Below are 25,894 nucleotides of genomic sequence, written 5' to 3'. Positions count from 1 at the left end.
ACATACTGGTAAATTCTCCTTTGTTGAGTGTAGATTATGACTTTTGGAATTACAAAAATTTGGCCAATTTTCCATTGCCTTCTAATTGCATTTATGCACTAGCAAATACTAATACTGTTCCAAGCAGCTTTATTATATTTATTTTCCAATTTGGAGTTTGCAATGAGAAGACATCGGCTTTGTGAATCGTTACGCTACTTTTCCAGTGAATGAATCGGAAAGCGAGAGAGAGAGACGGGAGTGGTCAAGCTCAGCCATTAAAAAACGTTGTGATCTATGCGGTCCATGAAATAGGCACACATTAATATGGAGTTAATGATCCCCATAACATACAAGTACACTTTATATTCACTTGTCCCATCAATGGGGTGTAATTACTCAGTGAAATTGGGTTTTTTTAGAACTATTAAAGTGATGTTTCGAGAAATGAATTATGATTATGCTTAGTAGTTTTTATAAAATAAATAAAAATGAGAAGGCATCTTCTATGAACCTTCGGTTTCTTCCAATTGAGTTATGTATGTAGTTCAAAACCAATGTATATTTTCAAGATTAATAAACTTAGATGTCTCTTAGATTTTGGTAATTAATGGAAATTTCTTTTGACAAAAAAAATGTCTCTTGTATATCAATAGAGTATTTAGGACTCTTTGAGCATCTGATTAATTTCCATCAGGGGCAGCGGTCTCTTCATCCCACACACATCGGGTAATTATTGGAGATACACAAGTCTGTACTCTCGATAGTGATCCTATGAAAATGTGAAAATATGATTATTCAATCCCATGCCTTGATTTTTCCTTATACCACATTTAAAAAATCTCTTAGCTGCCACACTTGATTTTTTTCATCTCAATTTCTATTCGAAGTTGATCTTGGCAGCTTAATGTTTAAAACGTGTGAGCTCAGCCCATCTTGGTTTTTTTATAATTACTGGGAAGGTTTGGAGAATATTTCTTCTACACTAGGAATTATTACTGATTTCAATTCTAACCTTAATCTCACAGTATATATGTTTTTCCCTCTTAAAGAAAAGAATTAAAATGTAATCTTTGTGTAGTTATGAGTCTGAAAAAATAGCTTTAATTAGCTTTAATATTGAGATTAATAGGAAAATTGAACATAGCTCTCGTGGATCTTGTCTTTGTTACATTTTGTCAAATAAATTGGGTGTTGGATTGACTTACACACTTGCCAAATATGCAGTTGCTGCCGGAAAATGGAGCTTCTATGCTTGATTGGAGAATTATAATCATTACTCAAGTTGGATCTATTATGGTCACAAGTAGTCAATCTACCCGATTCGATCAGAAATTGGAGGAAATTAAGAGTAATTTGGATAGAACATACAGCGATAAACAAATTGCTTGAAGCTCCCGTCTAGATTGTCAAGATTGGAACTTTATTATGTTGCAACACTGCCCTCGTTACCTTAGTTGACACTTTTATTTTTTAAGCAAATCGAACATACATTTTTTTAAATAGATAAAGATAAATAAATATAAACAAAATAAATAACAAATGATAAGATAAATAACAAATAATAAACAACAACTAAAGCGTCGGCCCATCTCATTACAACCTTTTGTCCAAACCCATTCAGTGCGGGACCCACTTCTTTTTTTGACTACTTACAAGTTATAACCAGAAAATATAAATAGCAAACACAGAAATCCCGAGCAACATGCCTCGGACTCGCCGGACTCCGATGTCGACATCTCTGCCGACTTTCGCTCCGGCAGTGGCGAATGGCTTCACCACTACTTCGCCTACCCGACATTGACCACCAGGGCCGTCTACCAATGGAAGACCACTTGCGCGAATAAACCCACCTCTCCACTGGAGCAAAATCTGATGAAGCTCCAGTGGTGGTCTGAGTCAGAAAAATCACGCCGATGACGGCAATCGCCACCAGCGTCACCCCCGGCAATCCACCCCGTTCAAAGCCAAATTAAACCCAGCCACCGTCCTCCCCAGAAATAGCCGTAAGATCAAACAGACAAACGCTGCCCAACAAAATGCCTCGAAATCTACATCCTCCGATGTCTATTTCTCTGCCAGCCTCCGCTTCGGCGGCGGCGAATGGCCTTGTCACCAGGACTTCGCCTAGCCCGCCTGCGGGTGCATTGATCAGCAGGGCCACCTCCCTTAAGACACCTCGCACCACGATAAACTCCTCTCCTCTGAACGGGGGATTGGGGAGGCTGGTGGCGATCGCCATTATGGTGGTGATTTTTCTTACTTTCTGTGCCTGCGCGACCTTTTATTGGAGGAGGAGGAAGAGGAGCAGGCTTCAGCCACAAGGGCTTGGAGGTGAGTTTTCTACTTGAATGAGAGCCCTCGCCAACTCTGTGTGCGTGGTAAACTGTCCATGATAATGTAGGTTGGCTTTCTTTCAATAGTAGTAGGAGCAACTGCAGAAATTTAGCATATGTAACTGAAAAATGACGGTGGTTCATGGAAATACTATACCATTGGGTCGAGCAGCACGAGTGAGATCGGGGCGACTGCACAATGTGGTCAAGAAGGTAATAGCATGACAAAACCCAGGGAGCACTACTTCTTGCTCTCTCTCTCTCTCTCTTTCCCTCTCTCTCTCTCTCTCTCTCTCTCTCTCTCTCTCTCTCTCTCTCTCTCTATTTCTTGTTCTCTCTCTCTCCCTCTCTGCTTTTTCGTTGTCCTCCGTAAAAGCTCAAGCCTTCCTCTGTTCCTCCATTTATAGATGGAGATGGAGGTTATTGTCAGCAAAAATCTCCCGAGATGGTAGCAGACTTTTACTCAATTGACTAACATCTCCCCCTTAGGAATCGTTCAATCCACCGGAATCTCAAACTCCACCACGACCAGATTATCCAATCCTGATTAATCGTTCAATTGCTGAATTCCCTCTCTATCGGAGAACTCACACCCATTCTCTCTGTTGGTTGACAGATTCTCTCTCCCCGCAATTTTCTCTTTACTAAATCTCTCTCCCTCGCTCTATGTCTTCACTTGGCTGAACAAGTTTGAAGAAAGGGAAAAGCGATAGGTTCGACCATGGCCGAAGCTGAGTGCATTTTCTTTCTCTTAGTTTTAATCTTCGAATCAGGCTTCAATCGTTGTCCTCGGTCTCGTTTCTTATGATTTTCAGTGTTTGCTTCAATCATTTCTAATTCCAGCAATCCTCTTGCTGCCGTGATGCCTCCTCTGCTCAGCCATTCAAGCCGCGGATCTTTTCTTCATTAGCGATCGGTGCCTCCTCTTCAGCGAAGTCCAGTAGCTATGGGCCATATAGGATCTTCATTCTCCTTCCTTGACTAGTTTGTAATCTCATCTTTTCCCGATTCGATTCTCGGTTTTTTTTCTTTCTTCCTTTTTACTGATATGTCTGGTTTTATGTTGCAGCACTAGAAGACAACATGTTTCCTTCGATTTACGGTCAATCCAGTGGAAGAACCAGAGCTAACTACGAAGCTCCGAGATTCTCCATCTTCGCTCTAACCGAAAATACCTCACCGCCAATTCAAAGTTCGTCGGTGGTCTGTGTCGGTGTTCTGTTGACATCAGCCACGCCTGCCAGGTAATTGCGTCTTCCCTCATCTAATTCCAGAATCCACTGCAATTCATTCTAGATTTGTTGATCGCTTTTGTTCTGTTTTGTTCTACCTTCACCATAACGTTTTGGATCGCAATGCCGAGTCCATGGATATGTCATCGCACTACAACTTTGAAGAAGAGAACAATTATCAGATGTTGAAGTGCAATCACTCCATCGTAAAAAAGAGATAACTCACTGCAAAGGAGTTCTGAGCTTATCTCCCTCTCGGTATCCTCTGTTCTCTACTGTAGAGTTTTTCCTCCATTATAGTGGAAGAATACAAATATTCTATTGCGAAGCAAAGTAATACTGACAGGATATTAACCTAACAATATGATTTTAGGAACAAAAATGAAAATTTCGAATCATGGCTTAGGATGAATATAGGTCGCATTCATGTAAAGCTGGTCCGACCATCTTGGGTCCCTCTTATTTCCCTCCATTTATTCCCACGTCCAAGAGGATTCATTTCATGTGCCCACGCGAAAAAAAAATTCTACCATTCTCTTCATTGCATCAATCAACATGGACAGTTCAACGTTGCTTGACTACACTTGTTAGCGAGATGATAATTTGGTTTTAGAAATTCGGATGTCCTTGCCAATTCATTTTGGCATACTTGTGCCCAATTATTTATCATTACAAATCCTTGTTTGACAAAAGATCCCCATCCTTACTACTTTAAACGTTTTGTTTTCCCTTGCATAAATATTTTCAACCTTTCCTCTCTTATTTAGATGTGTGTAACTTCTTAAAAAGAGCCCACCGTGTCTGTCCTATTTCCCACTTTTATGGGCGCACAGGAAAACTTTTCCTCTACCATTCTCTTCATTGGATCACTCAACATGGACAGTCCAATGAATGCATAGCTTTCTCTGATGCTATTTGAGCCTAGGATAATTCCTTCATTGATAGATTACTCATGTATCGTCCACAATTTATTAATACCATAGTTTATAAAAAACAAAGAACAATTTCTTCTATGGGAGAGTTGAAATGAGGTGAAAATCTTCAGAATAATTTCCATATATTTCATGGTTGTGCCCTTCCACAGGACAAGAAAATCTAACTCATACTGAGATTTTCTGGTATCAATGATGAATTCTTCCCAGGAAACATGGTATCTCGACATTCCAATGTTATTTTTGTCATTATACAAACTCCATATATCTCAATATCTTAAAAGGAAAAAATATATCAATTAATGTTTTTGCACTCGGCATTAATTAGCATTGTCTTTCACTGAGGCCCATCAAGCTATAATAAGAACAAAGAAGTAGAGATGAGATGTAGATGGCTTGCATAAAGATAAAAAGTGGATGAACAAGACAACCTCTTCATCTTCTGCAATGGTGCATCGAGATATTTTACGTAGGGCTAAGATGGTTTTTCTAATTTCTTCCGTTAATCAATATGTTCTAATTTTCTCCTGCATTACCTGTTTTTGGTATACAAACTGAATATCAAAGCTACATATGGAATATATACCTTTTTAGCTAGAATTATTATGATGTTCACAATTAGTAAAAAAAAAAAAAACAGCTTCCGTTGTGGCAGTACAATATTTATATGTGCATGATGACTATTTGATTATATCGAGTTATTTAAATTTCAGATCATATGTGTTGGTATGTTTTACCATCGACTAAAACTATTTTTGCTTTGGGTGATCAACCAAATTAGTGGGTTGCTTTTTTTAGAATAGTGACCGAATTTTGGTCGTAACCCAAGGTGGAGCTTCTCATATAATTATGATTTTGTGAAATTGAAGAGTTCATAAGCTGTGAAAATCATGTATTAAGATTTTGTGTCTCTTTTTACAAGATTAGAAAATTGTTTTGCGATGTTAAACACTGTATAAGTTATTTATGTGATGTGAAACCTCCATTATTCGTAAAACAATTTGTACAAACTTGGGACTAAAAAATATATAATCGTATATGGTTGAGCACGCGCGTTGAGGTGATGCTTTCAGCCTTTTCAGCAATTCCTTTCTAGTCTCGATTCTACTAAGTATACAGGTATATACATGAACTTGAATAAAATAAATGCTTTACTGTTATTTTCCGATTTCGAATTTTGTCCATCTTCTGTACAATTGATATAGGGGGTGAACATTTTTATATACTCTTTGCATGTCATGGTCGTGCAACTGATCAAAGAGGCCCGCAAATTCGAGCCATGGAAGCACACCTTGGCCGAGAGCCTCTCTCAATTCTCCCTTTTCTCCCTTTTTTTTTTTCTGACTTAACAAATGGAAAATCTGTCTTCCATATCATAATATTGGAACTAACACTCGTCTTACCTTTACATTTTCAACATTACAACCATAGAAAGATTATAACCAAGGATGTAATATGAACAAATCTATTTACAATAGGAAATTCTAATTGAATAACTAAAAAATGCTTAAGCTCATGCCGTCGAGCCAATGATTCTGGACAACAATCAAATATTCGAGAAATAAGCTATAGGAGGCCAATCTACTAGGGCTGACAGATAATTGAATGAATAAATTGTTTTGTTGGATGACCGCCCGCTATAATATTTCCCCATGTGGTGTAGTCCTAAGTTTTGTAAATGTGCTTAAAACTAACCCGACTCCATTCGTGAAAAATAAATTCACCTTCCTGATGGCTGAGCATTATGTTATAGAGTATTTCCGGAATACTTGTCAAGTTATTTTAAAGGGCCTAACTTTTTCATGACACTTGTTTTCTATACTTTTAAAGTTAGACATCTTTATCAAGTATGTTTAATAACACTAAGCTTAGTAACAGCCACGTGACCCACGATGGCTACAAAGCAACTTAACTCCACCAAGGTTAACTCTTAACATCAGTTTCTAATTTTTTTTTTGTAAGTTTTTACAAAAAAAAATTCTTATATTGGTATATTCATATTATATTTATTTTAAACTAATTTTCGTTTTACAAAAAATCTCAAATTAATACACCTATGTCACATCTACCCCAAACTAATTGTTGTATCACTAAAAATCCCAAATTAGTATACTCGCGCTAGATTTGCACAAACAGGTACACCGTGACAATTTTGCCCCACTTAAGCCCTAACATTTTTGTAAATTTATCACGAATATATCAATTTTAGTTAAATATGGTACGGGTGTAACAGTTTGAGATTTTTTGTGATACGCAGATTAATTTATAGTAAATTTCACACGGATGTACCGGTTTAGGAATTTTTCGTGACACAAAAATTAATGTATAGTAAATATAAGATAGGTATAGCATTAATTCTACTCTATGTTTTAGAGACAGAGATAGAGACAGAGACAAAGACAGAGCAGGTGCTTTTGGAAATGTGTATAAACTTTCTTTAATTGAATCGCGCAACAAGAAATGGGTTACACAGAGGGCAAAGCTCGTTTTACATGAGTCGAGGTTGGTGTTTGAATGCGGGACACACGGCCACATGAAAGAGAGAGAGAGAGAGAGTAGCGCTAGAGCAACGATGGTGGACGTGTGGTTGTTACGTCACTTTTGTAGATAATCGGAAAGCTCTATCTTCTCGCCAAAAAATAAAGATATAACCATGAGAAACACATTGCGAAAATAAAAAATAATAATAATGCTTGCTGACCCGTTTCTTCTCGGAATGTAGAGCGTCTGTTCTCGCTTCATAAATTACAAAACCAAGAACTACCAACGAAGCTAGTGGAATTGCTGATATACCCAGAGCGCCCTGCAAATTCCCACAAAAAAAATGAAATTATTCTATATAGAATTAGTGGCGATTCTCAAAAAATACAATACTTTTGTGTATAATGCCAAATTGATTGCCACAACCGCTTGCTTAAAATTTCTTTGATAAACGCTAAAATGTTAGATATTCTCTTTATCTTATGTTTGATTAATTTGCACGTGTGGTCAACAAAAGCTACATCGAAGGTGTCTTAGTTGATAAAGTATAGAGTTTTTAGAAATCATTTTGACACGATACTCGAGAAAATAATGGTGAGATCGAGAACGATTCTTTATTAGCCCATGTCTGGCAATAAAGTCCCGTGTGATCCTGAACTAATATTATGGTCGGAGGAGGAAATTTTATGCAATCAATAAAAGATTGGGCACGTAGGGCATGACGCACTCATGCGACTAAAATTGGTTCTGAATGGGGCAATCTTTCTTTCCCATGTAGGACCAAAAACCTCCGTTTGTCCAAGATCTAGTTGTATCGATGATCTAAATTATCCAATAGAAAAAGCCAGCTAAATATTCTTAATTCGACTAAACAAAGCTTAAAGTGGCAAAAGGAACTTTGAGCTGACCTGAGCTCCGATATGGTGAACGAAGAAGCCGCCGGTGGAGTTCTCGACCATGGCTTGCAGAGAATCAGCCAAAGCGGGGGTCATTGCCCCACCTGAGAATCAACTAGGGGAAAGATCAATGACTGAGTCAGATTGGAAACACCACCCGTTTAGCGTTGTTTTTTTCTACAGTATACAAGGGAGAGGGACCGGCATCCTCATCGCACACTACAGTTATAACAGACATGATGGAGTGGTCAAATTGGAAACACCATCCGTTTAGCATTTCTTTTAAACTCAGGTCTTTCCGGGCTCATATCCCTTCCGTCCGACGTCTAATTCGTGTGATTATTGCGCTGTTGGAACGCGCCCAATATTGCTAGGTAAAATCCCGAAATCATGGAACCGGTTTTTTTTTTTTTATCCATACTGAAACCTAAGGCTTGGATCTATGATTCGAGCGTTATTTTGGAGACTGATTATTTTAAAAAATCATCATTTACCATATCTTAAGTATGGAAAGTTTCTTGCGTCTCCAAGACCTCCACGTATGGTTTTGGGCTATAGGACATTTTTTTTTTCAAGTACCGGAAGATTTGATCGAAGTTTGACTAGAGATTACTCTCTCATCCATTATCTTATCAACTCGATTTTTATTGTGTTGGAATGCTTGTCATCCACAGACACAAAAAAAAAAAAAAGAATGCTTGTCATCCCTTGTTTCTGGCAAACTTCCCTACTTCTTCACTATCACCACTGGCGGAGTCGCTGGCCCTGCGTCTGATGCGGCACCGCTGCACGTCGTTATGAGGAGGGGGGCTCAATCTCTTTTTTTGTCTTTTCTCCCGTTACTCTCTCTCCTCTCACTTTCTTCCTACTTCTTCACCCCTCTATGTGTCTGGCCTTCTTTTGTTTGTTTTTTATCAGGTGACATATATGTCCGAGCTGTCTTCATGTCTTCACGAGGTCACAAGCTAACATTCATGTGGTAGTGCTTTACGATACATCGCCTAATTGCGGCATAGCTTATGTAGAGACTCTATAGCTCTCAGCTTTTTGATTGGGCTCGATAACGAATTCGCCAATCTCGGATTTTTAGGTTACAATTGGTGCGGAGAAGTTACGATTCTACTCTGACATTTTGTAGCAACCACGGAGATTTTTATGATAGCAATCAGACGGGGTCGCTCGCTGGTCATCCCTCGCCCTTTCTACCAACAATAAAAAACAAAAAAAAAGTATATACCTCAGCAGGTGATTAAGGGCTTCTGGGTTGCTTCACTCTTGGAGTTTCTCCTCTCGTGTGGATTTTCTTCTAATTGAAAATGTAGCAAAGCATCTGTCATTACCAGAGAAAGCCCTTTTTTTTTTCAGTGTTTGATTCGATTCCGCGTAAAAGAATGGATTCGATATGATGAAGATTAAGGGCTTTTCTTTTGGAACCGGGGCTTTTCTTTCAAAGTATAAAAGACCCAGCAGATAAAACTCTTTTATCTTTTCCATGTAAATATTTATCAAACTAAAGAAAATTCGAAAGACCCATAAGAAAAAAAATCATAAGACCAATTAAATTGAAAGCTCAGAAACAACCTCGACGTATAAAAGAGGATGATGTGTACTAAATGCAACTGCCTTGGGTTGATGACAACAAAGATGGGCCCACTCTGCACCTTTCAGACTGGGCTGAACCATAAGAACTGAGAAACGACACGACACGATGCGATCTAATAATGGGCCCATCTGGGCCCACCAACCATGATGTCTGAAAGCAACCAAAACCCATGAAAAATGATGACAAGACCAGAAGAAAAGAAACACAGGATTTACATTTCACCTTGCCAAGAAACAATCTTGCATTCAAAAACCCACCTAAAAGGATCTATTTATCATAAAATTGATCGTAGAGAAGGACCATGAAAAGGGCTTAATTCCCTTAAAAAGCTTCCAATTTTTTGTACAATTTAAATTCTGTCGTGATCATTTTTTTTGTCTAAAAAAATCACCAACTTTTACTATAGTTCTAAATTTGCCCTTCATCCAAAAGTCACCACAAGTTTATTCAAACTTATCAACATTACGGCTTGTTAGATGTTAATTATCAGAATCTGCATCTTCATCGTCATCCTCACCTTCGTATGGAATAAACATTAGCCTCTTGATATTGACAATTTTAAAGAGAGCAATGGCAATTTTTAGACGCAAGACAGATTTGGGACTAGTATGAAATGTGGTGATTTTTTAAGACAAAAAAGGGCTCGGGGCAGAACTGAAAATTGATTTAAAGTTGGGTTTTTAAGGGAATAAGGCTCCGTGAAAAGACTTGATAAGTAAAATACTCATCTTGTTCTGTCAAACAATAATGATCTACTTTTTTTTTTTAGAAAAACAACTAGAGATTTTCGTCCATTTCCTTGAGGTGCCACCATATTTTGTTCGAATAACCATTTAAGTTAGTATAGAAAATTCTAAGAACACAATTCACAAAATTTTCAATTCGGGATTTGTAATGTTTTTACTTATTAATGGGTACAATACACATTATTTTGACTCCATGTTTCATGGATAAATTTTGTCCTCCCTCGATCCAAATCCCAACAACAACACTGAATAGGTCCGAAATCAATTTTGTGCCCACACATTGTCTTCTTTATTGGGTAAAACTAAAGGACAGAGACGAGGCTGGCTCATGTATCGTAGTTAACCTGGGGTTGTTAGCGTCGCTCGGTATAGGCCCATGAAGATTTTGTTGGCCCATTTCTTACGATGGTGTTCACTATCTGTGTCCATAGATATTCTATAACCGTCTCGTCTCGTCATATTATTTTCACGTTTTTTTTTCTAATTAACTCTATGTAATCTTAATTTGTCTAATCAAATTATTCTACTTTTAAAAAATCTTATAATAGTCATGTCCATCGGACACCAAATTTGGGCCGAATACACTGATGTGGCTATCAGACAGTGCCTGAGTTATATGGTGGACAAAACTTAGTCATCTTAGACCCTTACATGGACTCTACCGTGGAAAAATTTAGCCAATGTCTATAGCGTCAAAGTACGATGTGGATGAAATATTTTCAATGTGGATGTCCAGATTGGAAAAAATTACTGTCTGATTTGTATATGTCATGTCAATGTGATAATTTCTTGAAGAATTTTGTATATTTAACTATTATCTTTCTAAATTTCGGCTGGAAATGTCCATTTGACCTGTTGAGTTTTTCAAGTAAGAACGTCCTTCTTCCTAAAACATTACACGTGATATGCACTTAATATTTTTGACAAACATTATGTCACTCAAATATCTGATTATTTTAGAGAAAATTATCCAAAAAATCCTAAACCTATTGTACGGCGGCCAATTCTATCCTACACCTTTCATTTGTGTCAATTTAGTCCTAAACCTTTAGAAAATTTTCCAAAATTCAATCATAAACCTTTAAATTGTGCCAATTTAGTCCTAACCTTTTTGAGGATTTGCCAATTTAGACATGTACCTTTTAATGAATTACCAATGTAGCCCTTCCGTCTAATTTTGGCCAGATATCGCTGACATAGAGGAGTCAACACCGACCATCTTACATGGGGCCGCTGGTGTTAACGTGGATAATTTTTCATTTTTTTTTTCACAAGGCCTGCGGGATCGCCAGCCAGTGGCCGAGGGTTGCGAAGCCCTTGCCCGATTTGGGGGAGGGCTCGTGAGCCCACGCTGTGGCTGGTGAGGGCGTTGTGAGCTCTTGCCTAGGCCCTCAAGGGCCACAGCAAGGGCGTCACGGTGCTCGCGCTTGTCGTCGCTATGGCCGGTGAGGTCGTTGCAACCCTTGCCAAGATTTGCGCGAGAGCCACGACCTTCGCCCCCAGTGGCTGGTGAGGGCTTTGTGGCCCTACTCATGCTGGCCCTATGAAGAAAAAAAATAAAAGAAAAGAAATAAAGAAATGAAAAATTCTTTTGAAAAATTATAAAATTATTTACATCAATGTCGATTGCGCCACATAGGACAACCAGCACTAACAACGATTTCCAGTCAAAATTAGTAGGATAGACTATATTGGTAATTCATTAAATTGGTAAATATTCAAAAGTTTTAGGACTAACTTGGCACGATTGAAAAGTTTATGACTGAATTAGCTATTGTACAATAGGTATAGGATTTTTTGGATAATTTTCTCTGAAATAATCGGACATTTGAGTGATATAATTTTTGTCAAAAATATTGTAGTGTATATCGTGTGTAATGATTTAGGGAGAAGGACGTTTTAACTTGAAAAACTCAACTAGTCAAACAGACATTTCTAGACTCGACCAAAAAAAAACAGACATTTCCAGATTAAATTTAGAAGAATAAATGCTAAACATGTTAAATTCGTTTGCATAATTATTATCAGGCATTAATTGACATGACAAATTCATATCATACGGTAATCTTTAGCTCAATACATGAAAGGTTTAGGACTAATATAGTACAAATTCCCATGTTTGGGGATCAATGTACGAATCGGGTAATATAAAGCCTCAACTATGACATTCCTAAGTAAAGAGGGGAAAAAAGGCCCATAAACCAAATAAGCTGTCGAACGAATAATAGATTACTCAATCCATATGACAATTTTCATATGACAATTTTCAACGGAAGGTCCCGTAAAAATTTTCAATTCTAGAAAATACATGTGCACTCAATTTTTTCCATAAGATTTCAAAGGTAAAAATCTCCAATTGAATTCCTTAATTGTGTAAAGCAAAGCGAGTCAAGTTTGGGATCTATTCTCAATTATTCGACTCGACTCGATCTCAATTGATGAGGGAGACATTCTTTTATATATTGCAATTCTTGATCGTGAAAAGTTTGAGTTATACCTTGCTTCAACAGACAGCCCGAACATAAGTCTATGAAAAGCCACGTTTAAGTCCACACAAGTGACTTATGCATGAAAGGATCAATCAAGATTTGGGTCTTGGGAACAAAAGAAAAGCACAAAATATACAAAACAGAATGAAATTAACTTTGGAAATTCGTATACGAGACTCATGACTTGTAATAATTTCGGAATGAAATTAACTCTTTGTAAAAATTTCCAGATGGTAAACAAAAACTGACCCACCAAAAGAAGCGCCATCAGTGCGGCCCATGCCAGCACTGCAACCGCAACTCTTCGATATGCTATATTGTTTTTGTCGTCCGGGGTCAATACTAAAATGGGTACCGCAAAAGTCACTGTTGCCGAGATAAAGGCAACCCACATCGTCCACATGGCGATCCTCGTGAAAATCACACTGAGGGACCCAATAAAACTTATTGCATTGCATATTACGAAAAACTTATATTGGTTGGGGAACTTGTGGGCCATGACGGAGGTACCCGCAATTTGGCCATCCTTCATATCATCCTGGCACACCTTGTCCCCGTGGTGGCCATACCCTTCATATCATCCTGCCACACCTTGTCCCCGTGGTGGCCAGTAGTATGGCCACCATTATAAGGCTCTTGTGTATAGTATCTTGCCAGCTTCTCTTCTCTCTCCGACGGCCCAATGGCGGTATTGCCGGTGGTGGCTTGAGCCGCAATCCTCTCCTTCGCATTTCCGTTCTTGAACCTGCATCCAATCTTGCCTTCGGCGGTCGAATCCAGTCTCGATGCCCCCGGCTGTGCCGGTGACTACTTCGAGGAGAAGTTCAAGCACCGGGCATCGCCGGAGAAGCACCTCCCGGTCTAGATGTTGAGCTGGCGTCGGGGAATTTGAGTGTGCTGTGGTGTTGAGCCGGCATCGGGGAAGGCAACGAGCGACTTGTCCGGATGTGTAGGCAAGACCACCAACGTCAAAAGGGTCGAGCAGCACGAGTGAGATCGAGGGGACCGCACAATGTGGTCAAGGTAATAGCATGACAAAACCCACTCGGGGAGTATTACTTCTTGCTGTCTCTTTCCCTCTCTCACTACTTCTTGTTCTCTCTGTGTCACTCTTACTCTACTTCTTTTTCTTTCTCCTCCGTGAAAGCTCAAGCCTTCCCCTGTTCCTCTATTTATAGATGGAGAAGAGACGGAGGTTATTGTCAGCGAAAATCTCCCGAGATATTAGCAGCCAAATTTTACTCAACTGACTAACATTTCCCCCTAGGAATCGTTCAATCCACCGGAATCGTTCAATCTCCTCCGCGACCAGATTATCCATTCCCGATTAATCGTTCAATCGCTCGAGGGGCTCTCCAGAAAAAACTCTCGCTGAATGAATTTCCTCTCCATCGGACAACTCACACCCATTATTCTGTCTCTTGGTTGACCTATTCTCTCTCTCTCTCTCTGCAATATTCTCTTTGCTAAATCTCTCTCTCTCTCTCTCTCGCTCGCTCTATCTCTTCACTTGGCTGAACAAGTTTGAAGAAAGGGAAAAGTGATAATGGGTTCAACCGTGGCCGAAGCTAAGGCTCGGCGCGCTCTGCAGAGGGGAGGGGGCAAATTCTCTCTAGCCCTCGGCGATTCCTTTTGATCTTCATTGTCCTCTCCGTCGCCCTCCATCCACCAACAGCCACCACCGCACCTCCATCTCTGGCCACCACATGATATGGCACGCTGAGAGGGGGGCAAGAACAGAGAGCATCGATCAAAGGAACTCGGGTGATTTTCTGAGCATCTGCAAGTCACTCTCTCGGTGATTTCGATCGAATCCTTTCCTCCTCGCTTCGTTGCTGATGATCGTCACCGCTTCCCGATCGCCAACAGTTCCGCCGCCGCCAAGAAGGTCTGTAATGCTGAAGTGCTCGAACGTCGGTCATGGCTGCCTGCTTCGATGATTCCATTCCTTGACGTTGCTTCTGTTGTCTCCTTACTCATGTCCGATGTCAATCGCTATAGCTAATCATTCTTCCTTCAACTAAACCACATTTGCTCTGTTTTCAATTGCTTTATTTACGAAGCAGATGCTGACAGCTACTGCCACCGTCTGTGTGAAAATCGGTTGTTATTCACGCTGTATTGATGATTTGATCTGGTGCTCCTTGGCCGAAATGCATACCACCTGTTTGATGAAATTCCTGTACTGAATCAGTGTGTATTTTGATCCAGTTCTTGGCCGAGAATTTCCTTCTTTACTAGATTGTTGATCTATTCTGGTCATATAAGCGTACTTGAGTTCTGTTTCTTCATAAAAAAAAATCATAGGTATTCAATTTCAAACTTGTTTGAATCTGCTGGAACCTTGTCAATACATGCTGATTCGTGACTGTTGCGGCTCTGAGCTGATGTCAATTCATCCTTGCTTTTATGCTATTCCACTCAAGTAAGCATGTGTAGTGATATAAGGTTGTGTTACGGTGAATTCCATGTTCGCTTGAAAAGAAATTATGTCATGAATGAATTAAATTCTACTGGAAATCGATCCGTGTATGCTAACTGTGTCTTGATATCTCTGATTTGGTGTGCTTTTGATTCCATCTTGAGGCTAGTTTGCTTATGGGATCATATATGTTCATGCTAGGAAACTAATATGGTCAATCTCGTGCCAATTTTGCGAGAATTATGGCCATAACCGAACTTGAATATGGTAGCATTGAAGTATTGCATGCTGACCTTGATTGCTTTTTTTAAATTCGGTATTAATTTGGTCTTGGATTCGTGCCATTTTGATCAGGTAGACTCATATACGCTTGTAGGAAGATACAGCTTCAATTCATGTCAATTAGTCATCAAACAATGACGATTTGCAGTCTTGGATGCTCTATTACAATTCTGAACGTGTGCTGGAATTTGTGGAATAAGCATGAATTAGATGGATTTTGTCTTAGTTTGGTTGCCTTTTTGATTGCCCATGGATAAGTGATATTGCATGTGCATGATTAAATCGATGAGATGGATGCTTGATATTGCCATAAGTAGGTGCATATTTCCGATTGTCTCTCCTATAATCATTCTGCACTGGCGGTGCAGAGCTCCATCTATCTCCTTGGGGCAGGTCTCTCCGTTTGCTGATAGTAGTAGTTGTTATGACCCTGTTGATTGTAATTTACCTGATATGAAGGCACCGGATCTCTTCTCTGTCCTTGATATGGGGCCCTTCCGCCGGTGGCTTAATCCATATTGCTCATTGGCATGGGATTTCTTCTTTCACCTTGCCCCGGGGGACCATAATTTTGCTGGGGAGAATAATTTTGTGGAGCATCCTGCTGCATAGGTCCGTGATAACCAATATCGAGGGCTCCCTTGTCTATTTGGCACTTGAACTCCTTGTCGGTCATATCTAGGTTGGTCATGATTTCTATTGCTATCACGCGTTCTACCTCCCGGCCTCCCATACTGAACTGGTGGTGGTCTCTGAGTAATTACTCCATTTTCATACTTGTCACCTAATGATTTAGTAAGTTCGACAAAACAAGTGTTGCAGGGTCACAAATCGTAGAGATATTGGACAGTTGAGCTTATGGATTTAGATGATGTATGGACTAAATGACTGAAAAATTGTGGCAAAGATGTATAGTAGATGCATTTCTGTGAAGTCAAATCATACCTCCGTGCTCCTTGCTTTGGGAATAAATGTAGGAATTGGGTAATATAAAAGCAACTCCAGGTAGATTTGTTTATAGTTGAATATATCAGTGCACAATGATGAGGCGATATTAATCATTCATTGGTTGCAATGGGTAACTTATCAAAGACACTTGCCTCTGAATTGCTCTGACTCTGCTTCAGTCGTCACAGCCTGAAAAATTGATAGGTGGTCGTGCTACATGCATAAATTCTCTTTTTTGCTTCCTTTGAACTGAAACGAGAGTATCAAATGTCATCTCAACTTTGCAATGTAGATCATGCCAAATAGATCTCGTGATCGGAAAATAATGTATCCATGCTATTACAATGCTAAATGTAAACATTAGCTTAATTACCGCGAATTTGGGGTTGTGAATGTCAATTTTTAAAGATGGTGTCAAGATTGCTATAGAGCCTGTGCTCAAGAGAGTTGTATTGGGCCATTGGCCATCCCATGGGTCCAACTTGCCAATGAAAGCCGTTATTTTGTGGATTTTCCCAAAGCAATTTATTTGTATCGAGAAAAAGTACACAATAAAAAGCCCCCCATTTTATTGAATGATTTTTTAAGGTTACATTATTCTTTTGAACTATCTTTCAATAGAGATAATCTCTATATAATTAGTCAATGAAAATTAGTTATACATGTTGCGTGGCTACACTTGTTAACGAGGATAAATTTGCTTTTAGAAATTTGGATGTCCATGCCGATTCATTTTGGCATACTTGTGCCAAATTATTTATTTATTCTTATTGATTATTGCAAACCCTTGTTTGATAAAAGATCCCCATCCTTACTACTTAACATTGCGTTTTATGTTGCTTAAATATTTTCAACGTTTCCTCTCTTGTTTAAACGTGTGTAACTTCTCAAATACAGCATGTAACTTCATTTAGTATTAATTCCTTGCGAGAGAGAGAGAGAGAGAGAGAGAGAGAGAGAGAGAGAGAGAGTTCATGAAATTCATCTGAATAGTATTTCTATTTAAAATATCAATATGGTGATTTATGAAGCTTCATCACAAAAATTAAATTGATTAATTAAATCTGACAATCGAAAAAATAAATTAGTAACGAAAGAGATTAATATTTCCATTGGCCTTAAAGGGGGAGACGGGGGATTTTGTTGTGTAACAAAAGACTGTCAAGTTATTTTTTTAAGTGAGACATTGAAGGGTGGTAATTCATCCAAATTACAAAGCTCTAATTAAATTTAATATCATGAAATGGAAAAGAATGCTATGAGAAATTAAATGAAAATCGAGATTGAAAATCTAGATTGAAATTGAATGTGGCTTGAAATGAAAGGTAAATGAAAAGGTACAGTTGGCTGTAATCTGATAGGGACTACTATCTTCTTTTCTCACTTTATCCTTGAGCAGGTTACATTTCCCAATTTAAGAGAACTAGTAATTAGAGGCATTCAATGCAAAGAGCTATGGAACAATCAAATTCCATCGATTCCTTTTGCAAATTGGATAGCCTTTATTTGGGATACTGTGACAATCTCCAACGTATTGCCCCATCCCATATGTGGAAGAGGTTGTAGTGTTGTCTTAAGAGCCTTTTAGTGGAATCATTTCGTTTGGTCAAGATCATATACGAAAGTGATGGAACAGTTACAAAGAGCAATAAATTGAGGCACCTCGATTTGAGCTCTCTGGAAAACTTGAGACGCATTTGGCAGTAAGATGGCCCCCCAAACGTCCCATTTCCAAACTTTATGTTCATGAGGGCTTTGCATTGCCCACATTTGGAAATACTTTTTCCAACCCTCACAGCCAAATTTCTCGGGCAAGTCGGAATGCTGCAGGTGCAGGATTGTGAAAATGTGGAACTAAATTGCTGGCCATGGAGAATGTAAAGAAGCAACCGGTACGACAATCACCTTCTCCAAGTTAACTAAGCTTGGCCTCATAAATTTGCCGAAATTCAGGAGCTTCATACCTGAGAAATACACTGTGGAATTCCCCCACTCTTGAAAGTCTTGTATGTAGACAGCTGCGGAACAGAGCCGAACCAAGGCGCAGCTCGGGACTGAGACTACTGGTAGAGCCAGTCCAACGTTGTCGGGTAGATGATTCGTTTGACGCTTTCATCGACCAGATTCGTTCGGGCAGCGAACGAAGTGAGGTGGAATGCTACTAATATTTATGTGGTGTAGCCACAAAGTTTGTGACTATTGCAATGGAAAACGGTGTCTGGCAATATAGAATAACGTGTCCGGTAAATATGATATTATGTTTTCTGCATTCTCTTGTACACTTCCCACGAAGGTTGTGACTAATTCCTTCACTATGCACTGCTCTGGTTTGTCTCCTGGGCATGTCGTGTAAAATCCTAATCATGCATTCTCGTGATAATCAAGTGCAAAATATTTTCGAGTTCTCGTGATATTTTCGCCGGCGGCGCGCGGGGCCCCGGCGCGGCCGAGACCGGCGGCGGCGGGCGGACGGCGGCGCGCGCGCCGCGGCGGAGCGGTGGCGCGACCTTAGGGAGAAGAAGATTTCCGCGAACCACTTAGTAAATATTTTCGAAAAGCAGTAAGAAAAAGAATCACTCTCCCTTAATATTAGAAAATACATGCTCTATTATAATAGGCAGGTTTAATATACGCACCTGGCCGTATTGAAATTTTTCTCGGTCATGTATGTTTTCATTTGAGTAAATACAATTTTTAAACTCAACACTCCTAACAAAGAGGCAATTTATCTGTCTGGAGAAGAAGTGCTCAATCAAAGCCTCCTTCAGTTTGAACTATTTTTCAAGAGAGATAACTTTTTGATATATATATATGTTATTGTGACTAGAAGAAGTGCTCAAGCTCGCCTCGCCGGAGCTGGACCCTCACCGGCGAGCCTCCCCCCTGGCCGGACAAGCCAGGGGGGAGAAGGAAAAGAAAAAAAAAAGAAAAAAGGAAAAAAATTCGAAAATAATAAAAAATATTAAAATATTGCCACGTGGACGCTGGCCCGCACCACGTCAGCCGGCCGGCGGCCATGTCAGCGTCGACCGGCTAAAAAGACTGAATTGGCTGGTTTGCAAAAGGTTTAGGACTAAATTGGCCAAAAAAAAAAGGTTTAAGACTGAATTGGCATAATTGCAAAAGGTTTAGGACTTTTTTAGTAATTTTCCCGAAGTTCAAGTAATCTAATGGATGGTATTTGTGTGACAACCCAGCTTTTTCTAGAGCCTGGGCGATAATTTTGTACGTCATCGTCATGGTTTGTCCCTGTCCACATTATAAACACACGAGAATAGTGAATGTTGATCAATTCATATCGTCATATCTTGGAGAGAAATACTAAAATGACTCAAACAAAGTCGGATCTCAAATTTTCCCCTTTAAGTAGCTGGGCTTGGTTTGCTTGGATCACTTCTTTTTCGGCTTAATTTCCTTCGTCATGTTATTTAGTTTCAATTTGCTAGGACGTCATATATATTGAAATACCATTATCGATTGGCATATGTCATCACTATTTCATTGCAAGATGAAAGAGTTTATACTTGATATGACTTGCCAGAAGAGAATTTCCTGCACGGCAGCACTAGTAGGGACACCCTCTGGCCACATTGTATAACTATATACAAACAGAAGCGCTCGTTTGCATTTATGTTGCTTGCGATCTTCAATACCAGCTCCATTGGCACTAAATTGTTTGCACCTGCTTGTCAAAACCATATCAAGCATTGGTTACCATCAAAATTTAAACTCTAAGAAATTAGATAGGCTGAAACAATACTAGAAAATGGTGGAAAAAATCGAAATTTAAAAAGTTCGGAGACTCGGTCTCAGAAATATAACATATTGAATCGAAATTCGGTTTCAATGTCTTATATAGTGAGTTTTAGCTATTATTAGCTTATACACAATCCCCAGAGGCAGCAAAGTCTGAATACTAATCACTAGAGGAATTGTTGCTCGCTCAACTCATTCAGTCAGAATGAATAGAAATGTGCAGCTTATACCAGCATTTTTGTATGATGGCCAATGATAGGAAGAGCCAAGAAAAAGCTGGTTTTCAATGTAGATGAAGTGTTGCCCCGATCTAATCGCTTTCACGTACGCCGTGTGAATGCTCTTGTCTACTTTCAAGTTCTTTCCACATATAAGATTCTGCAACATGAAGAGATTGAAAGAAGCAACATTATCAATGTGGACTTCTATCTCTACTCAAAAACACTACAGATTGTGCATAAAAAAGAAGAGTGACTTTCTAATGTAAGGAAAACTTTTCGAGTTATACATATATAACGGCCTGTTGCAAATCTAGTGGCACGGTATTAGTAGCTAAAACTTACTTGCTTTGCAGCTTCTTCAACGCTTTTTGGGAATCCCTTTACAGATCCCGAATCAATCGATCTAAAGACCTATGCCAACATAAAATAGAAATGAAAGACGATTGTTATGCTTTTGTTTACGATTGAAGTCCCTTGAAAATGCTGAAATTTTATGTAAATTCTCCCGACCTGCACGTGCCAATTTTCTGGGTTGTCTTCGTCCCTGACTTGTAATTTTTTGTCACCATCGGGTCCTGTCGAGGGACAAAGTATCGACGAAATCCTGTCGAGCCTTAAGAGAGCATTCTCATGCCAACGCCTGACGTTTTTCAGCTTAAACTCGCGCCACTTCGCCGCATTTTTCCATCTCTGTTCAAAATTCGTCAATATGTCATACCCAGCTTGTCCCTCAACTTTGCAATGTAGATCATGCCATGGTTGCCTTAGGAAATTGACAGTGGACTACAATTATCACAAAAAGCAAGTACTTCTCGTTATCAGAATATACCATATACTTGTTATAACAATGCGAAGGTAAACATTAGCTTAATTACCCTGAAGGTGGGGTTGTGAATGTCATTCTTAAAGACTCTGTCAAGATCGCTATAGAGCTTATGCTCAGGAGTGTCGTATTGGCCATCGCATAAGTCCAACCCACCAATGAACGATTGTTTCCTGGGGCTTGGGTGTCGAGAACCACACACTTTTGGTGATGCGTGTACAGGGTCCCCACCACCTGGACTACAAAAAACCCATACACCAACAAATTAAACCAACACTTTCATAAATTTATGTCGGATTTCGATCGAATGGATAGCCTCTGCAAAACTGTAATATTCCCTATTAGAGAACTGTCCTAAATGGATGGTCATTAGGTCAGAAAACACATGACGTGCATCTAGGATAGCGTGGGTACAGATCAATCTGCAAATTGTCTGATAAAAGGAAAACCTTCTCTATGAAATTATACCCAGTTGGAATAATCGGGTAATATACAGCAAAAGCAGCACTTTTGATGCAATTTAACGATGAGATTTTGCTTAAGAATTGACCTAAACGTCTAAGGATACATACCTGTTGCTTGAAAATGCTAAGTTTGGTGCTTGCATAACGAAGAGCAAGTACACAGTGAACGCCAGAATGTCGGAAAAACTTCTTCGTCTCTTCATCATGAGTTTGCGTCACGCCATCCTGCACGACAACGGGGCACATGCCAAGTCTCAATGATGAGAGATCTCAACAAAGAACTATCTTTTCCCAAGTCAATAAATGTGCAGATTTTCTGTAACAAAAAGCATGGATTTGAAATTTGGCCAAACGGTGGGTTGCATCATATATTAGGACACTCATTCAAGAAAAGAGCCAGTACATAACATATTCTCCCATTGCATTGTGTAAAGGCTAGCCAAAAGAAAGAACTATTAGTCCATCCTGTGCACCAATAATAAACGGATGATCCTTAGAATAGAAATTTGTTCACACGCGGCTCTCATCACCGTCAATGCATTAGTAGTGACTTCCCAGTTCCAACTGCTCTACTACACTGGCTAACTAATCAACAGTGATGGAAACCGCAGGGGGACAATTTTTTCTCGACCAAGCAGTATTCCGATCATCCCAAAAACCATAAAGACATTTCTATGTTTTAGCAATGTTTTAGTATTACCGTCTTCAACAGGAACTTGTCGTGTGAAGTCTTGTCGTCCCAAATGAGCACGACCGCTCGGATGCCTTCCTCGGACTTGTACTTCAAGAGCTCCCCTAAAGAAAGCTCTCCTCCATTAGGGAATTCCCTTGAGGGCTTTCTCACAAGCCTCACAGGATGAGAAATGGACCAACCAATGATGTAGATCAAGTGGTGGGCCTCTAAAATGGCATGGCATTTGTCCTCCCAACACTTGCCTTGCTCATAAATCTTCCCATCGTCAAGCAAAATCTAAGGCAGCTTGCCCTCAGGCCCATGAGCATCTTGGTACAGTGTCGCATCCCCACCTTTCCTAAGTGGAAAATATGTGTTTGGTACACCCACATCGTTTGGCCCAACCCTAAGACCATCCTTGTATAAGGGGTTGTCGTAGACCGGCCTGAATTGGGTTGAGATGTGAAGTTCCGGGTAGGGCATGGGGGGCTCCCGAAGTCACCGATTATCGGGAACTAGTCGTTGACCATGTCGCCGGACACGATCTTGGCCACTGGGATCTCCACGACTTCCATGAGCTCGGCGCAAAACGCATCATTGTCCTTCACATGGAACTCCACCTTCATGACCAGGTGCGCCACGAAGACATAGAAGTGCTCATCCTGCGAGGGGTTCTCGCAGTTCGGGATTGTTGATACCTTAATTTTGCCGACAAGATGCACAAATAAAAATAAGAAAAAGAATAGTAACAAAAATTTCGTTGTACGCCACAGCTAGTATGATAGAATTTTTTATTATTCCCTAGGGCCCATCACCGATTTTCCCTTTCTCTCTTGAATTCGGTTACAACAGCAATAGCCAGAAGGACATTTTCGTCATTTTAAATAAGGGCACTTTCGTCAAAGAGGAAGTCCTCGATTCTTCTTCGCGTCCGTAGCCTCTCTCTCACGTCCTCTCTAGCTTCACCGCCGGCCGCCAGCGCCACTGGAAGCCGCCGCCGGTCTTCCATCTCCCACCACGGCAGACGCACGAAGAAGAAGGCACACGATACACGCACGGAGAAGAAAACGAAGCTCGATCATGGAATCCCAAAGTCCATTTTCGTTGATTCGAGGTTCGCCGGAGGTGAATCGATCTTCGATTCGAATGTCCTGACGTCTCCACCATCTCTCGCATAAGGTTTCTCCGGCGTTTTGGCTTTAGCTCGCGGTTCTATTGTTGCTCCACCTCCGATCATCGTCGTTGCGGTTCCTCTTCATCGGCCATGGACTCTCGGAACCCCTCGCTCGCCGTCTCCGAATATACGCTCCTCTCTCCTCTCCCTCATTTCCCTCTCCCCTCCTCTCCTACATCCACCGCTTGTTTGTTTCTTGCCGATTCCCGCACGACGCGAATTCGCTCAAGACTGTCCAGATCTCCGGCGCTCTCGTCAATGTCTTTTGGAAATCAACGACGTCCAATCCGTGGCGGAATCGATCCTCTCTAGTTTTCCCAAATTGGTCACGTTAGATGATGCACAAACTGCTCCATCTTTTGCGATCATTTTTCCAAATGAAATCCAAACATCATTAAATGTATTCGGTCTCGTATCACCAAACAAATAAAAACTAACAATTTTCTCGAAAATTGATTCTTCGAAAAGTATTTTCCTTTATCATTGAGTTTTCCGAAACAAACGCACCCTTGGTGAATTCATCGAATGCTAAGCGCTTTGGGAATCAGAATCAAAGCTGCTCTAGCGTGTAATGAACGTGCGGATACTGCTCAGGAGGTGTTCGATGAAATGACCGAAAGACAAGAAGAGAGCACACTCAGCCGCTCCTCTATTACCTCTCACTCCCTGGTTCCTCCTCATCACCTAAACATCGGACCTTCCTCTGTGCACACATTCAAGATGGCTGGAACGGTATTGCTCAGGAGGTATGTATAAGCACTTGGCCTCATAGTCGAGAAGATCATTTCTGTCTGTTCACGTTTCTTTCGGAAGTGTAGGTACTGGAAGCTTGCAATCCGTGCCATCCTCGCCATGTATTTGTTCGAAGGCCGTGGGGTTCTGAGTTCAAACTGAAACTTTTGGTCCATGTTCTGAATACCTGTTGGGCAATGTGTATGTATTATGTGCTATACGTGGCCAAAGAGGACTAGTCAATGCATGAGATGGTTTCGTCATCTTGTAATTTCATTTGGCACTCGGTGGCCTTTATTCTTTCCAATTGCTTGTCGTGTTGATGGAAGCTTCATTCTAGGATTCCATTAATTGAAAGGTTCTGTTGATAGTTTGGTCCTTAAGTGGTCGTGTGATTTAATTGTCTTTCGCGTTGCAAGTTGGATCGTGAAATTCTACGACATTGGACCTTGATCGTTTGCTGGAATGTGTTGGAATTTGCCGAATTTTTGTTGAGATGTTGCCGGAAGGTTATTGTAGGTTGCTAGAATTCACTGAAGTATACTTGGAATTGCCGTAATTCATTCGGAATTGTTGAAACTCGCTTGAACATACAGGAGTCTTGCCGAAATAAGTTTGAATTTCGTCAAAAACATGCCCTTGAGAGTCATGGCGCGAAGGGAGAGGACAGCCGAGGCCATCCAGGCACTCACTCCGCCAAGCAAATTCCAGAAGGTCTAAGTACTGCGAGATTCGTTGGTCATATATCAACATATGAGGACTTAACAGGATAGTTTTAATCCTTGTAATGTAATTGGGAATTTTAATTGACCATATTAAAAATGATAACTTGTTTCTTTACAGATAACTTTTTCTTGTTCACCGCATGCAAGACGACATTTCTATGCCATGACTCTGAAGGGCGTCCCATCTATTACACCTCAAGGATTTTCTCGGGAAAATCTGTTGCTGTTGGTAATTTTTTTCTTTTTCATGTACTCAGTAAAATCTTAAAGAGAATGGTAACTTTAAATAAAGTAGGTAACTTCTACCCGGCATCCGTAAATTTCAGTGTTCGCGTTTAGTTTTTGGTAAATAAATTGTTGATTTCAATTGAAGTCTTGTTTCCCTATTTGAGTTTCACCTGTTGCTGTTGGTGAAAATTTTCACGTAATTGAAGAAAAAATCAATCACGCAGTTAATATCTTTTACATGTTGATTTTCCCATTTATTTTCAATGAATTTGTATAAGAACCGAATTAGAAATCTCATCTCCTTACTCCCTTTATATGGAGAAATCCCTTCACACTCTTCCATCGGGTGATATGCTTCAATTGCTTCCTCGATGCATCATCAAACTGAGCAAAAATGGTGAGCAGATTATGTAGAATTACAGAATCCATCTCTATCCCCTGCGACTTCGTAGCAGACAAAATATTCAGTGCTTCAGCGAAAATCCCCATTCTAACAATACCCAGAAACCATTGCATTCCATGAGCCTGTAATCATGTTATGCACACGTGGGTACCAAGGAAATGGCAACGGATAATAGATTTTACAACTCAGTTTCGCAATTGAGCAACGGAACCTTTCTCCCTCCACTCCATTTGCTACAAGCTTCACTGATATCAAAAGCTAAGCACGATGAAACTTGACACGATCCTTTTTATGTGGAAGACCAGATTAGAAGATCAAAATCCCTCTCTTCCTTCTCAACTCCAATGAA

General features: G+C 40.0%; 1 protein-coding gene, 2 long non-coding RNA genes and 1 pseudogene across 4 annotated transcripts in view; 1 reads left to right on the top strand and 3 right to left on the bottom strand.

Moving 5' to 3' along the window:
- Positions 1–25,894, top strand: part of LOC115694186 (disease resistance protein At4g27190-like) — a 105,338-nt gene that overhangs the window by 28,047 nt on the left and 51,397 nt on the right. The gene's annotated exons all lie outside the window — the stretch shown is intronic.
- The window catches only part of LOC130139655 (uncharacterized), a 77,198-nt gene that overhangs the window by 46,854 nt on the left and 4,450 nt on the right, over positions 1–25,894 (bottom strand). The gene's annotated exons all lie outside the window — the stretch shown is intronic.
- On the bottom strand, positions 19,917–20,823 carry LOC115694184 (uncharacterized). Its single transcript, XR_008817764.1, has 3 exons — positions 20,666–20,823; positions 20,333–20,480; positions 19,917–20,028 (listed from the first exon to the last, which is right to left on the bottom strand). It is a non-coding gene; the product is annotated as an uncharacterized LOC115694184 (long non-coding RNA).
- On the bottom strand, positions 21,207–24,556 carry LOC130134565 (phospholipase D delta-like; annotated as a pseudogene).

Source organism: Syzygium oleosum, unplaced genomic scaffold (assembly GCF_021117445.2).
Source record: "Syzygium oleosum isolate NSW1041296 unplaced genomic scaffold, Sole_v2.1 Sole_v2.13, whole genome shotgun sequence".
Classification (NCBI taxonomy): Eukaryota; Viridiplantae; Streptophyta; class Magnoliopsida; order Myrtales; family Myrtaceae; genus Syzygium; species Syzygium oleosum.
This window is presented reverse-complemented; position numbering and strand designations above follow the sequence as displayed.